General features: G+C 37.2%; 1 protein-coding gene across 1 annotated transcript in view; it reads right to left on the bottom strand.

Moving 5' to 3' along the window:
- The window catches only part of LOC123873863 (monocyte to macrophage differentiation factor 2), a 37,942-nt gene that overhangs the window by 9,530 nt on the left and 13,072 nt on the right, over positions 1-15,340 (bottom strand). The gene's annotated exons all lie outside the window — the stretch shown is intronic.

Below are 15,340 nucleotides of genomic sequence, written 5' to 3'. Positions count from 1 at the left end.
GAATGTTTGCTAGGTTTTCCGAGATGAAATTTTCACAATCTGTCACATTCGCGCACATGGATAGGACTGACACGTCATCCGCAAACATAATGCATCGCGAGTGTGGGTTTATTATGTTAGGTAGGTCGTTGATGTATACCAAAAAAAGAATACATCCGAGGACACTTCCTTGTGGTATAGACCAGTTCGTAACGCGTACGTTCGATTCAAAGTCGCTTAATATGTTAGTCCGTTCATCGCGATATTGCACTTGTACAAATTGTTGTCTGTCTTTCAAGTAGGATTCCAGCCATCGGTGAGCATTTCCCCGTATACCTGAGTCGTATATTTTTTTTAATAGTAGTTTGTGTGAAACTTTGTCGTATGCTTTAGTCATATCTAGGAGCAGTCCGACACCGTACTGTTTTTCTTCTAAACAGTTTAGGATTGCCTGTATATATTCAAATACGGCCAGCGTTGTCGAACGGTTTTTCCTAAAGCCGTATTGATTTCCTTTCAAGATGTTATACTTTTCCAGAAATTTGTATATGCGGTTTGTTATTATCTTTTCGAAGATCTTTGACAGCGCGGGCAATAGGGCGATAGGTCGATAGCTGCTGGGTTCGTTGGGTTTCCCGCCTTTTTTGAGAATAGGTCTTATTTTTGCTATCTTCAGTTTGTCGGGACAGTAGGCTTCGTCAAAAGATTGGTTTATTAGAAATGTCAGGGGAAGGGTTAATTCATTAATACACATTTTAATTAATGTTGGTGGTATTTCATCTGCGCCGAATCCGCTTTTTTTTACTAATCTACGAATAGTGTTATATATTTCCCGCTCTGTAACCGGCTCTAGAAATAAAGAGTTAATAGATCGAGGTTCAGGATTACTCATATGCGGATCGTATTTTTTAGAAACTGTTCTATCGTCAAAGGATGACCTTCCAACTGATGCGAAGTACTCGTTAACGCGGCGGTCTCCGTTTTCGTCGATACTAAAGTTTACTAAAATGGAATTAAGTTAGGAACGCATGGATCGAAAAATTTGAAATTAATATATAATATTTTTCATTATATCCCCTTGGATTTGGTCCGATTAAAACATGATTGGACAAACTTTCCTCGATAGAAAAAAAATCAGAAGTTTGGTCTAAAACCTTAGACTTTTGGGTTTTTCTCTTTAATGACAAAGCTCTTAAAGACGTAACTTTCACCATAGGTGTAAAACAATCAAATAAATAATTCGGTCCGATCATTTCACAGTAAGTGCTATATTTCAAATTATATTCTAAATTATTTGATTTCACGCTTCCTCGCTTATTCTCTTCAAATCGCGTACAGAGCGAGTACAAAGAATTTTCGACCCTATTGTTGAGTATTATGGGCCGTAATTACGTTATCTTGTCAGTCATACCCGTCGCCTCAGCGCGGCAGGACCTGTTTCGGGTTTCATAAGCATTTTGTCATACTGTAATTGTACAGAATGCCATAGAGTAGTAAATTCAGTACTATGTTATAAAGTATTTTTATTTAGGATTTTTCTAGATTTTAAGATAAGTTTATATTGTGCATTTATTACATTAAAAAAGTAATTATTTTAAAAAGAATGCAGTAAACAGTACATTGCAGTGTAGTGAAGCTAATATTAGGTCATTATAGACCAGGACTTATAATTTGAAAATAAAAATTAATTAATCTGAGTGCTCTATCCCGGTAGCTCAAAGATCAAAAACCAAACTTGTAAAATGCATAAGTATTAGAAGATAAGATGGAAAAAAAACTTTATTGATATCAATTTAAAGGTTTTTAGGGGAAAGTACTAATTATTATGAAAATAGGATGAGAGGAGACCGCGTATAAGCAAGCGAAGTGTAGGACGTCCTCCAGCACGATGGACTGATGATATAAAGCGGCTGGCGCTCTTTAGGGAAGGCCCATGTCCAACAGTGGACATCCACGGGCTCATAATGATGATGATGATGATCATGATTACTATGAAAATGACATCCACTTTCAAGTCCGAGATGTTTATCCAAGGTGTTATAATTTTTAGTTTCTTCACTTGCTATGCAATGATATCATTTATTAGGGTTCCGTACCTCAAAAAGAAAAGCGGAACGCTTATAGGATCAATTTGCTGTCTGTTTGTCTGTCTATCTAACTGTATGTCTGTCTATCTGTCCGCCTGTCAGTCTGTTTTGTCCGTGTGTGTTGTGTCTGTCAGTAAAACCTATAGGGTACTTCCCGTTGACCTAGAATCATGAAATTTGGCAAAAACCATGAATTTATGGGTTCATTAAAAAACAATGTGTTTCAATTTTCAAAGTAAGATAACTATACCAAGTGGGGTATCTTATAAAAGGGTTTTACCTGAACATTCTAAAACTGATTTTAATTTATTTTTAAGCATAATAGTTTTTGATTTATCTTGCAAAATGTCGGAAAAATACCTGAGTACGGATACGGAAACTTGGTGCGCGAGTCTGACTCGCACTTGGCTGGTTTTTTTATGTATATACGTCACTAAGTAGTCAATAATAAGTTTGACTAAAAATTGCAGTGTCATAAATGTTTTATAGATCAAAAAAATAATCATACTATTAAATATTCCTTCAACTTAGACCTTATTGTCACAGCTTAAAAGTTGAAAATGTGCAAAACAAAATTTCATACGTACTTAATACTTTTTCTCATAAAACTAGTTCAATTTACAAGAAATGAAAGATCCTATTGTGTTTGCCTTTGTCAATACAAAGGATCTTTGTGGCTTTTGTGTTCTCACTCACGTATACTAACATTAAAATATCGATGTTAAAATATTCGTTGTAAAACTTACCTTATGCAGTTATTCTTAAAGTATACATTAAATTGTTATTAGGACGAGAGTTGCTTCGTTTTGGAATGCCAAATCAGTGTATCAATTTTTCTTGTTTTGAATCGAAAGGTAAGAACAGTAATAAAATGTAACTACTGAAATCGTTTGTTCGTAGCTTTTATAGGTTCGTGAGAAGTAGTATTGTTGTATGATAATTTGGTCAATTTACAGATCAAATTTCTCAAAATCCTGTCTTAGTGCGGGTCTACGTTATATAGAGAACCAACTGCACCTTTTCAAACTTCAAAATCCCATCAGGACCAGTCCTGGCACAATTGTTAGTTAGTGGTAGTACCTTTTCACCCCCACTTTTTTCATATTACATCCGTTAGGTCAATTTTTTTCGTATAAAATGTAGCCTATGTTACCCGGATTTACACCTCATTCATCAAAATCAGCCCAGTAGTTTCGGCGCTACGGTGGAACACACAGAATCTGGATACAAACACACACACATACATATACAGACTGCTAAAATCATAACTCTTCCTTTAGGCTTTGCCGCAATGGGGTAAAAAAACAGGCTGAATTGAGAACCACCTTCTTTTTGGAAGTTGGTTAAAAATTAAAAAAGGAGCAAGCAACAGACCATTTAGACTATTTACTTTTCCAGACGTTTTAGATACTATCTCATTCAGCGTTTATGTCATCCAACTATGTAATTTGACGTCTGGCTAATGAGGTGTTCTAATCATACAGACTATTCACAATTCCAGACGTTTTGCTACTTGTGCATTCTGTTTTTATGGCGTACAGCTAAGTTGACTCTCTGCTGACTGGGTAATCTGCTTTGATGTCATCTAGCTGAATTGTCTATTGGCTTACTAGGCACTTTGCTTTCATGTCAGTCAACGTAAAATTGTCTTTTAGCGAAAAGGTAATGACCTCTTTTTCTGGATGCCTAATGATAGGCATCCAGAAAAAGAGCTCAGCTTCTGAATTAGAGAAAATAATTACTACAAATTTAAAATTTGAATCAATGGCCCGAATCTGAATATAACAAAAAAGCTATAAAATATTTTAATCTCTGTCTTGACTTTGTTCAGTATCATATAAAAACATTTCTCCAGCGCTTTGACTTTGAACCTTAACGTAAACAGTTAAGTTAGCGTATTGAATGTGTACATACCTACTTATGCTCTTTTGGAATATTTCACCTAATTAGTTAACTTTTATGGCTATTAGCTCCGAGCGGGCCGGTTTGACTGTAACCATATTGAATAAACAAAAACAAGGATTATAAACAAAACAGCTTTTTATACAACACGAAATATATTATAATGTTATCCTGTTATGGCTGCAGGTGCATATAATCTCTTTCAGGTGTTTTTGCACGCCTAGCGCGTGTGATATTTTTTTACTGTAAACGTTTTGATAATATGAAAAAATAGGATTTTACGATCTCGGTAATTAGTGAAATGCAATAAATAGTTACTTGTGTAATGTCCGTGCTAACTATATTTTCATTGAATTTCAGTTGAGTGTAATTTCTATAATCTCAGCATCTATAATAGCAATAAGATATAGAAAATATAAGATTTACCTATAAATGTAAGTAATTAGGAATGACAGTATTATCATTATCAATAAGTGAAAATTTCAGAAACTTGGACTTGTCCATGCTATAATCTTTTATCCATGTGAAGTATCTTCTTTCAAGGCCAAATGTAATGGTCACCACAGTAATGACCAAAACTGGCAGATAGGGGTTTATAATGAGAACGTTAACGTAAAATAGACCTTAACCGCCTTGTTTTATAGCTCAAATTAATCCATTCATGTATAGCCAGTCAGACAGAACCAGAAATTAAAATCGGTGTAATTGAATTTAGGACCTTAAGTCAAGGTTATTTAGGCCCATTTTAATTTAATGTTACTGTGTGTGTGTGATCTCATTCTATGAAAGTTGGTGAAATGTTAAATCTCCTACTATAATAAGCATACAGGTTGAAAAAGACACCTATTAGCATGATTGTAAATAGATCTCATTCATTATTTCTCGTTGTTGACAAAACAATAAAAGTACATTATAATATTGTTGTTTTTTTTTTTATCAGTGACTGTTTACTAACTAATGATAGTAACTTGGCAACAGTGTGCATTAAAATCCATACCAATATTATAAATGCGAAAGTGTGTCTGTCTGTCTGCTACGTTTTCACGGCCCAACCACTGAACCGATTTTAATGAAATTTGGTACAGACTTGGATACATCCCGGAGAAGGACATAGGCTACTTTTTATCCCGGAAAAATGAAGAGTTCCTACGGGATTCAAAAAAACCGAAATCAACGCAGGCGAAGCCGCAGGGATCCTCTAGTAGTATATAAAACAATATTTAACTTGTACACATATTTTTATAGATACGCAATGTTATATATTACAATAAAGTAACCCAGCGAAGTCGAATGTAATCGATTCTGATGATACCTACAGATTAATTTTTTTAAATAAATTTTTAATTATTTCATAATAAATATTTTTTATCACTATAACTTTGAATTTTAAACTTATACATAACTTGACTTTTTACTCCATCGTAAACACTGAAGTGGGGTGACGTAATGATTAAATGCAGGAGCGATGTGAAAATAATAATCTACACTGTGGCGATGCGCAACCGGTTCAGGGGCGTCTAAGAGAGATGCCGATACAATGTGTATCGCCATCTCTAGATTTGAAATTTTACCTGGAATATACCGTCCCCTTAAATAGGTTTGCGACTTCTTGTGGTTCTTTGGCTAAACCTGATTGTGTCGATAGCATTATGTTTTTGGTGTATGTCTGTTTGTTCTTATTCGTTACGTCCTTTATTATGTTCCACATGGTTTTAGTTTTGTTCTTAGAACTTTGCATCTCTTTTATATTGTCAAATTTCCTCGATAATTTAATACATTTTTTAAGCAACTTACTGTAGGTTTTGTGGTGTATTTTTAAGATTTTGTTGTTAGACTCATTAGTTAGTGTTTTAAGTATGCGCTTGTGTCGGCATGAGATTTTTAGTCCGGTGGTTAGATAGGTTTTGGTCCTGGCTTTAATCTTAAGTCGACGCTTAGGAATACATGTGTCAAGGTTTTGGGTTAGTTGCTCTATAAAGTTGTTATAGTTTTCGTTGGCGTTGTTATTTTGTGTTATTATTTTGTTCCAGTTTATATTTTCCAGTCTTGTTTTAAAATTAGTCATTGTTTTGGCATTAAAGATACGTTTAGTAACATACTGGGTGGGATTTGTATTTATTTTTCCGCGACCTTTGTGTATGCAGATGATACTTTTATGGTCTGAAATACCATGATCCTCAACCGTAAAAGTAAGGTCTTTATCGCTGGTAAAAATTAAATCTATACACGAGGACGTCGTTTCTGTCACCCGGGTTGGTTTATCAATTAGTTGAGTTAGATTTAATTCAAGCATCAAATTCGAGAGCTTACGATAGTCTTTTATTTTAGGCGTTGCAAGTGCATCAATATTGAAATCTCCCGCTATTATAACTTTTTTGTTTTGTAATTTGGCGCAAACTTTTTTTAACAGGTTTTCTATGAAAGTAAAGAAGACCTCGATTTCACGATCTGCACGATACACATTTATGAGTAGTAAATTCTGTGAAGGTAACTCTACCGCGCAACATTCAACAATGTATTCAGTCGATAAGTCCGTTATATCTTTCCTTTCTTTAAACTCTATCCCGTTCCTTGTTAGAATCGCAACACCACCTCCTTGTCGTTTCTTACGGTGAAACGATGCCGCAAGGTTGTAGCCATCTACTGTAACTAAGTCTTTTTGAGATTCGGAGATCCATGTTTCGGAGATGCAAGCAACGTCAATATTTTGTTCCTCGAGGAAGCTTGTTAATATGTGTGATTTGTTTTTTAGGCTTTGCGTATTCTGTATAAGTATGTTAAAATTAATATCTTTATTATTCTCTTCACTTTTACTTCCGAAATGTCTCAAGTATTTCCGAGATAGTTTGGCGTGGTTTATGGCCGGTCTGAAACTCCATGTTAGTACTGTCGCGCTGTAGCTGCTGTGACTCATTCATTTGGTGGGATAAATAAGCAGAGCAAGTGCTACCTCTACTTGTTTCTTTCCCAGCAATGAGCGGCTTGCTGCCACGTTGTGATGTGTGGTTACCGCTTTTCCGGGCGTTTATATATTCGTTTCTCTCCTGTAGTGCTTTCCCGGTTAAAAACGCTGTAATCGCAAGTCCTGTATTCCGAAAATATCGTTTATTCTGAAGGATGTACTTAGTCATGCGTTTGCTTATCAGTTCGATGACTAATGGGCGTCGAGGGCCTTGTTTCCCAATGCGGTTCATGTCTTCGATATAGCCTTGGATATTTATATGTAGTATGTCGCCAAATAGGTGGACTATCCTGTCATTTAGCTCCGCCTCTGTTTCGCGTTGATACTCATTCAATCCATACAGTACAATCTTCTTGTTGCAGTCCGTGCTACTGTCAGGTTTAGTTCCAGGTGCAAGCTGTTCCGAGATCATATTTATTTCGTTTTTTAATTTATGGCACTCCGATTCCATGTTTTTCATTTTGTCATTTAGTTCTCTGAGATCTTTCTTAATGTTCGTCTGTTCACTGGTTAAAATGCTTGTCTTCTGTGTGAGTTCTAGTTTAAATTTGTTAATTGCTGCATTTATTTCGCTCTGGATTGTCGTTTTTAATTCACTAAGGATGGATTCCTTATTTTTTTCTAGTTTTGTGTCTAGTAGTTGACTTATTTGTTGTAATGTACAATTGGAGTTTAAGGATGGTGGTGCAGGTGTTTTCCGTGTAGGAGCCTCTGCTGTAATTGTGTCACCGAGGATGCTGCGGTCCTCGACGAAGTGGTCGTCCATGGACATGTCAGTGTCGTTTATTGTCGTTATCGTGTCGTGTCCGGGGTTGCAGCGCACAGGGGTGTTATCGTTCCTCGATCGTCGGGTTATTTGCTGGCATTGCATACATCTCCAAGAGCGCCTTAGGTCATTAGAATGGCCCTCAAAATGCGATTTTGTCATATTAAGGCACTCATAGTGAAAAGCGCCCCGACAAGATGTGCAACACAGTAGTTCGCTTGCAGCGACCTTATTGTCACAGGCCGCACAGTTCATATTTGCGCGCACTTATAGTTCAACGGTTAGTAAAAATGTTATTGTGACTCACGCGTCGCAGACAGTTTGCAACGGTCACCTGTCCTGGCCGTGCGCGTCGACAGGGATGCAGCGTCGCTTTCGGTGATATGTGCAAGCGGGACAGTCAGTGCGTCGGGTTCAATGACCTGCGGTCAACGGCCGACCTTGGCACACAATGGCTTACTACTAGATGATATTATGTTAAACTGCTTGATTTTGATATTTTTAGCACTATTTTAACACTTGTTTCGTTTAATGATTCCTTGTAATCACTTTTATATACACTTTGCTCATAATTTTAGCTTGATATCACCCGTTTTTTCCTGTATTCTTATTTTTAAAAACAGAGCGTCGTGAACTAGTTGCGTACAGGTTCGCGCGCGTTCGCGTACTCTAACTTACTCAAAATCAGAGTTGACACTTGGCAGAGCCTCAATAGGTGGACGGACGATTTGAAACAAGCTGTTTGGGAGCTTAGAATTTCTTAATTCTAATATTCTTATGAGTGGGATTCAGCTGAAGTGGCAGTGGGCAGGTCATGTCGGTCGCAGAACCGATGGCCGCTGGAGCGGACGTGTTCTAGAGTGGAGACCGCGTATCAGCAAGCGCAGTGTGGGACGACCCCCAACCCGTTGGACTGGAAGGTAGTGCGAAGTGGGTGGATGAAAAAGTCGGAGGACAGTGTGTGGTGGCGCGCTCTTGGGAAGGCCTATGTCCAGGAGTGGACACAAACAGGCTGATTGATTGAATATATTTTAGTCAATAACGAAAGAGCGTCGTCACCCAGCATTTTACATTTTCTTGAATTATAGCTAATAACAAAAAAAAAACTAAATTAAAATCGGTTCGTTAGTTTAGGAGTTACGATGCCACATACAGATACACAGATACACACCTCAAACTTATAACACCCCTCTTTTTGGGTCGGGGGTTAAAAAAGATTTCACTCCACTGCGTCGAGTTTGCGCTAGCCCTTTGATTGGCTTATTTTAGTATCACAGCTCAAATTGGTCTTTGACCTTGCGATAGATTACGTATTAGTGCTATTAACTAATCCCCAATCCGTAACACTATACTGATAAGCTAACAACATTACGCTAAACGCTCTTGGAAGGCGCCTTAGGTACTCTAGGCCGCTTACTTAAGCCTAAACGGACGTAATGCCTTAATTGGTTTTACCTAACTAAGCTTCTTTGGGCTTTAGCTTCTCGTTCATCTAAGTACCAGCTTTAGGTAACTGACTGATAAAATTTACTCCCTGGAGGATATTAATATGTACTCGTATATGTATCGGAATTTTGTGTAAAGCTCCAATCCAATTCAGCATTCCACTCCAGTCCTGAAGGCTTTTGTGACCTTGGAAGGCTTTAAGGATAACTTCTAAAGCGTGGATGTTTTTTGTTTCTGTATTTATTAGAAGAAATTGCGACGTGGCCATATTCAAATTAAAATCTTATGCAGGCTATGTTATTATACTCTCCAAGCAATGATAAGTCAAGGCTCTATTGCCAGTGCGGAAAGAAAATTCTATTGAGAAGAGCCAGCTTAAGTGATTATACTCGTAGTAATAGACCCTGGGCGCGTTTGGGAACCTCGTAGCTTTAGTTTTAAGTTATAGTGGTGACTAGATGAATGATTTTTAAAAATCCTATGGGTACTAGTATTTTTCGGGATAAAAAGGAGCCTAGGTATGCCCATCCCGGGAATGAAAGGTATCTTTGTCCTCGTCAGACTTTCGCATTTATAATATTAAAGTAATGATAAGTTAAGCTAGCTGCCTTGATGGTACGTGATAAGGCAGTCTAAGATCGAAGCGGACTAATTTGGAAGGGATATGACACTTTTTTTAAGCCCATGAGATTCTAATCGGTTTCTACGCGACATCATTTTGTATCATAGTTGGTTGACACAATTCTAAAGGTACCTAGTAGTAGTACAAACATTTTATACTTAGTAGGTACTAGGTACCTATCTACTAAGTATAAAATGTTTGTAAAGATTAAAGTTTATTTATTGCTCTTCACTATCCTAATCCCGTACTCGATCATAACCTCCGTCGCGGTCGTACATCACTTTGACAAATCAGATATGGGGAGATCATTTTTATCGCTCGTAAAGAAATTATAACGGTCCGAGATCCCAGGACCGCCAGACGATGCTTATTTTCTTAGCAACAAAATGTGTGGGATAGTAGTGTTAGTGTGTAATTTTAAGTACACATGTTTGTTAGCTTGTGCCGACGGCCAATTTAAAGATATCAGCTGCTTTTAGGTAGTGCATTTCTTAGGTAGGCAACTTTAGCGGCCGATACATATGAATTGGCCATCATCGCCACAAGCTCATGTCCGTCTGTTAAAAGTACGCACTAACAATACTCTATCCTACACATTGTTTCTCAGAAAATAAGCAACGTCTGGCGGTCCTGGGATCCTGCTCTATAAATAAAACATAATCGATAAAACCATGGTGATGGCGGGCATTGCGGAAAATTTGTGGAAAACAGGTTTTCAAAGTGCCCGTTTTCGGCGAAGGCTAAATATTATTCCATAGACGTGGAATAATTATATTGAGCTGATTATATTTGTGGGCATTGTAATTTTGTTAACATCTTGTTCTTGAGTTTTAGCCTTTAGGTGACTATAGCGACCATCCTCAGCTTCGCTCGGCGAAAATATATATCCTGATTAATCCATATCCCGTTCCCGTAAGAATTTCAAAAACTCCGGCCTCGTTTCTTGGCTACATTATAAAAGAACCCCTGTGCTTTCAACTTTCTAGGTCCAAGGTCAGCAAACGTCATGCATCATTATCATCAACCGATAGACGGTTGCTGCTGGATACCACCACACGCGTTCACACAGGCGGCCTTGCGATGCCTGAACTCAGCGGCTTCCTGCGATTCGTTTGATATCTAGTGTGGGGGGTTTCCAACGCTGCGGCGGCCGCTGCGAGGTCCCCAGTCCAGCACTTTGGGGCCCTAACATCTATACTTAGGTTTTTGAAATATGTGCCCTCTTCACTGCCACTACAGCTTCGCAACCTGCTAAGCTATGTCGTTTATTCTGGTTCTCCTACGGATTTTCTCATTTCTGATTTGATTACACAGAGACAGTCCAAGCTTTTTATGAGGCCCATATTTAGACCATGTATCGGATCCATACGTTATGCATACTTTAGATATATTTGAAACAGTGAGAAAAGCTATAAATGTAACACAATCGATAGAGCCAGGTGGGCTGGACAGGACGGGCGGTGAAAGATCAACATTCAACATGAATGGGGAATGTATCTAGCTAATGTTATTATTAGGGCGATGACGTACGATGCATTTAAGTGGAGTATGGATAGGACCTTAAATTTTTTGATAAAGCTTTGACACTCACTACAGGTGTTTCTTGAGTAATTCTAAGCATATATCTAGTCCGAAAAACATTTTGACCGATTTTGACAAGGATACAAACATGGCTTGCATCCCGGAAAATCAAAGAGTTTCTACAGGAAGTCGTGGCCTCATCTAGTCTTCTATATATAAATCAAAGTATCAACTGATTGACATATCAACTTACAACTTAAACCTCTGGGTCTATAACTAAGTAAGTAGACCTTAAATATTATAAAAAATTCACGGGCGAATACAGGAAATGTTTATTGTTATAAATATGCAATCGGATTTTTTAACTTTAATTACCAAACTTATTAAAGGAAATAGATTATTAATTTAACTTGCTAGCAATGAGACAGACATACATACATATTTTCGCATTTATAATATCAGTAGGGATGGATAATGGATATGGATTATACCCGTCTCCAGGATGTAAACTATCTCTGTGCCTTTCGCCAAGATCGGTTTAGCGGTAACACTGTGAAAAGGTAACAGACAGACTTTGGCTTTTATAATGATTGTATGGATCCCCAAAAGTGTATCGTACAAAATTAGAAAATTGCCCCACCAATCAACTAGTCTTCGAGAAAATTACCTAGACAACAGCTGGCTAGGGCACGGACAACGAACTAATCCAATAAGTGTTTGATAAACATTTCTTCAACGTAACTTCAGCTAAAAATAACTGCGTTACGTAGTGGGCGAACAACTAAGGGTCGATGCATACAGACGGAGTTTAATTTAATAACCCTTTTAGCGCAGTTTTATGGACATACTAAGATTGAAAACAAAACATGGAATAGATACATGGGGCGTGTTGCATTTCATTACACAATCGAAGATTATGTGAATGATAAAAGAGCGTGGATTTGATTCGCAGCTCGCTCCAGTAATGCGCGGGACTGCACTTACTTTTATACATGGCATAATATTATTGTAAATGTATGAAAAGAGCAACCACCGAGTTTCTTGCTGGTCTTCTCGGTAGGATAGGCATTCCAAAGTAGTGATAATACATTTGACGATTCAAAAGGAGTTCTAAAAGTTTTTAAGAATAAACAATTTTTCTATTTCTATCAAGAAAGATGCCCCTGCCTCGGCCCTGCCGGTGGGCTTTGCGCTTTAGTCTTTAATACTCTGAGAACATTGGTAAGACTATAAATACTAATATAATCGATACAATGGTGGGTGGATACTGGACAGGCATAATGAAAGGTCGACCAGAATATCGCAAGGGTGTTGCGTATATTTGCTATTTGTGTATCAAATACCATCACTGTAATATTGCAAAGTTCCTATTTGTGTGAGTTTCCGTATTATTCCCGACATTTTGCACGATAAATCAAAAACTATTATGCATAAAAATAAATAAAAATCTTTTCCTTTACCTATAAGACCTACCTACCTGGTAAAAATCTTTTCCTTTACCTATAAGACTACCTACCTGGCAAACTTCATGATTATAGGTCAACTGAAAATGTACCTATGAATTTGTTAGTGATTCTCTCAAATTGTCATAGTTTTAGTGTTGACTATAGTTTGCTTTTAATTTAGTTTGTAACGATGGGTCTGGCATATATGTTATCTATAAAAGCCTCTTAAAAAATCTGATTAAAAACAATTTCATGTTATTTTTCCGATCAGCGCGCGTTAGGCATATGAATATGGGTATTCACTATATTGTGCTAATTATAATTATTATTAAGACATAAAACATTGTTCTGTAGTTTTTGGTAACCGACAAACAAGAAGAGTTAGCACATACCAATGAATCGCACAAATAAATATTTATCCTCATACGAAGATCGACTAACGTAAAATTAAACTAAAGTCGAAAATAACTTGTCATCGTGTCAATCCTAATTTTAGGCAAATTCTCACAACTGTCATGCCAATATAGTATCTACTTAGCCAACAAAAAATGGTCTGAGACATCGAAATATAAATAAGTTAAGGGAAAAAGTAGAAAACAATAGGTACAATAATAATAATAGACTTGGCCTTTAACTTGATATCTGTGACCTTCGAGATTATTTCTTATTAGAAACAGTGGTAATGTATATTTTATCCTACGAAATGATATAGTGTAAAATTACTGGATCAAATGCACACAATAGCTCGTCACAAAAAGTACATATCCACCAATGACTTTCTAAGCAAGGACATCGCACTGGCGCGCATAACAAGGGACCAAGTAAGTGTGCTTATACTCGGTGTAAGCACACTTTCTTCATTAGTCGCACGTTGACTGCAAAGCTGTCAAGACGCCTAAATGCGCGATCAAAAAGTGCCAAAATAATACGTTAACGACGCAGAAAAGAGATGGTGTGACTTACCACCGGTAAGTTAATTTTATTTACGTAAGATAACATGCGAAAAAGTGTAAAATATTTAGTAAAACCATTGAAAACACTAGAAATATCTAAAATTATTTACAATGTTCCCATTCCTTTCTCTCACGCACATCGGAAAGAGACAGATGGAAGGGCGCGTCACGAATGTCGGAAAAACAAAACTGTGGAGTAGCTTTTTTTTGTTCAATGTAAAATCTATTGGCCATTATTGTATCACATTTATTTTATTACTAGCTGTGCCCGCGACTTCGTTCGCGTGGAATAGCTCTCAGCGCGCTTTATATAGCCACGGACGCTCAGGCGCGAGGCGTGTATCTGTACGTTAAAAATGTTCGCCGTGATTCTTTAAATTGACATAACTTTTTTATTTATGAACCGATTGACATGAAATAAACACTAAATGTTAAGTGAAGCTTACTACAATATATTAGTGACAACCGTATCTAAATCGAATAAGCCGTTTCTAATATTAGCGTGCACAAACACACAGACAAACAGACAAAAAAAAATTAATTACAATTTCGGGCTCGGCATCGATAAAAAAAAGTAGCAGGGGTTGTTATTATTAACAACCCCTGCTACTTTTTCAATTTTATTATATGTATAGATAGATCTTTTGACGACCTCCAGTGCGCAGTGGTAACGCGGTGGATTTGTATGACGAGGGTCCCGGGTTCGATTCCCGGCTGGGCCGATTGAGATTTTCTTAATTGGTTTAGGTCGGCTGGTGGGAGGCCTTTGGCCATCTTGATTCAAGGCCCATCTTGAATCCGCCATTTTGGTTTTATTTTTCAGCTCCCTGTCAATTGGATGAAGTTCTGAGTGACATTTGTTCGAGCACCCCCCACCTATCTTCAATACCCTGGCCGTGCTCCTAACCCAAAATCCTCAATCATCAGCTCTATCCATATTTTTCCTCCGAAACATTTTTTGTCCTCTATACGAAACCATCGGTAAAAAAAAAAACATACAAATGTTTGATCAAATGAGTCAGTCAGTCAGTCAGTGAATCAGCACGAGCAGAATAGTATAATAGTTATATAGTATAGATATAGTATAATAGTTTCATATTTACAAAAACGAAAAATCTCTCAAAGAAATAACAAAAATTAATAGTGCTACACTACTCCATTCCATTTTTTGTTCAAGTTTGCTTCTAAAATCACCTTATTCAGCTTCGAGTGCAATAATCGATTTACATTGCGGCTTAATCACTGAGGTTAGTTTACAGGACTTGAATGTTAGCGGGAATGTATAAATGGAGCAGTTGAAGCTACATAGGGTGAATTTAGAAACGTGTGCCATGTTTTTGCTCTTGTGTTGTATGCATCGATGTATATGGATGGGCCGTTCGAAGATAAAAAACGCGCTCAAAAAGTCAAGAGAAATTGCAAAAGTCTCTTGACTTTGTCAATGACGATGACGTAAGATTCAAGCGTATTTTTGCGGACGGAATTGTATGGGAAAGGCTAATCCATATACATCGATGGTTGTATGCCACGATGTGTCCATGCTTAGAAAGTCATTGATATCCACAAATGTAATAAGGTAATATATTTCTACTACACAAGTTACTTTAAAGTGTATTTCTAATAATAATGTGAATTTTTGCTATTTGGTTTTGCTTTA

This window comes from Maniola jurtina, chromosome 17 (genome assembly GCF_905333055.1).
Source record: "Maniola jurtina chromosome 17, ilManJurt1.1, whole genome shotgun sequence".
NCBI classification, from domain to species: domain Eukaryota; kingdom Metazoa; phylum Arthropoda; class Insecta; order Lepidoptera; family Nymphalidae; genus Maniola; species Maniola jurtina.
This window is presented reverse-complemented; position numbering and strand designations above follow the sequence as displayed.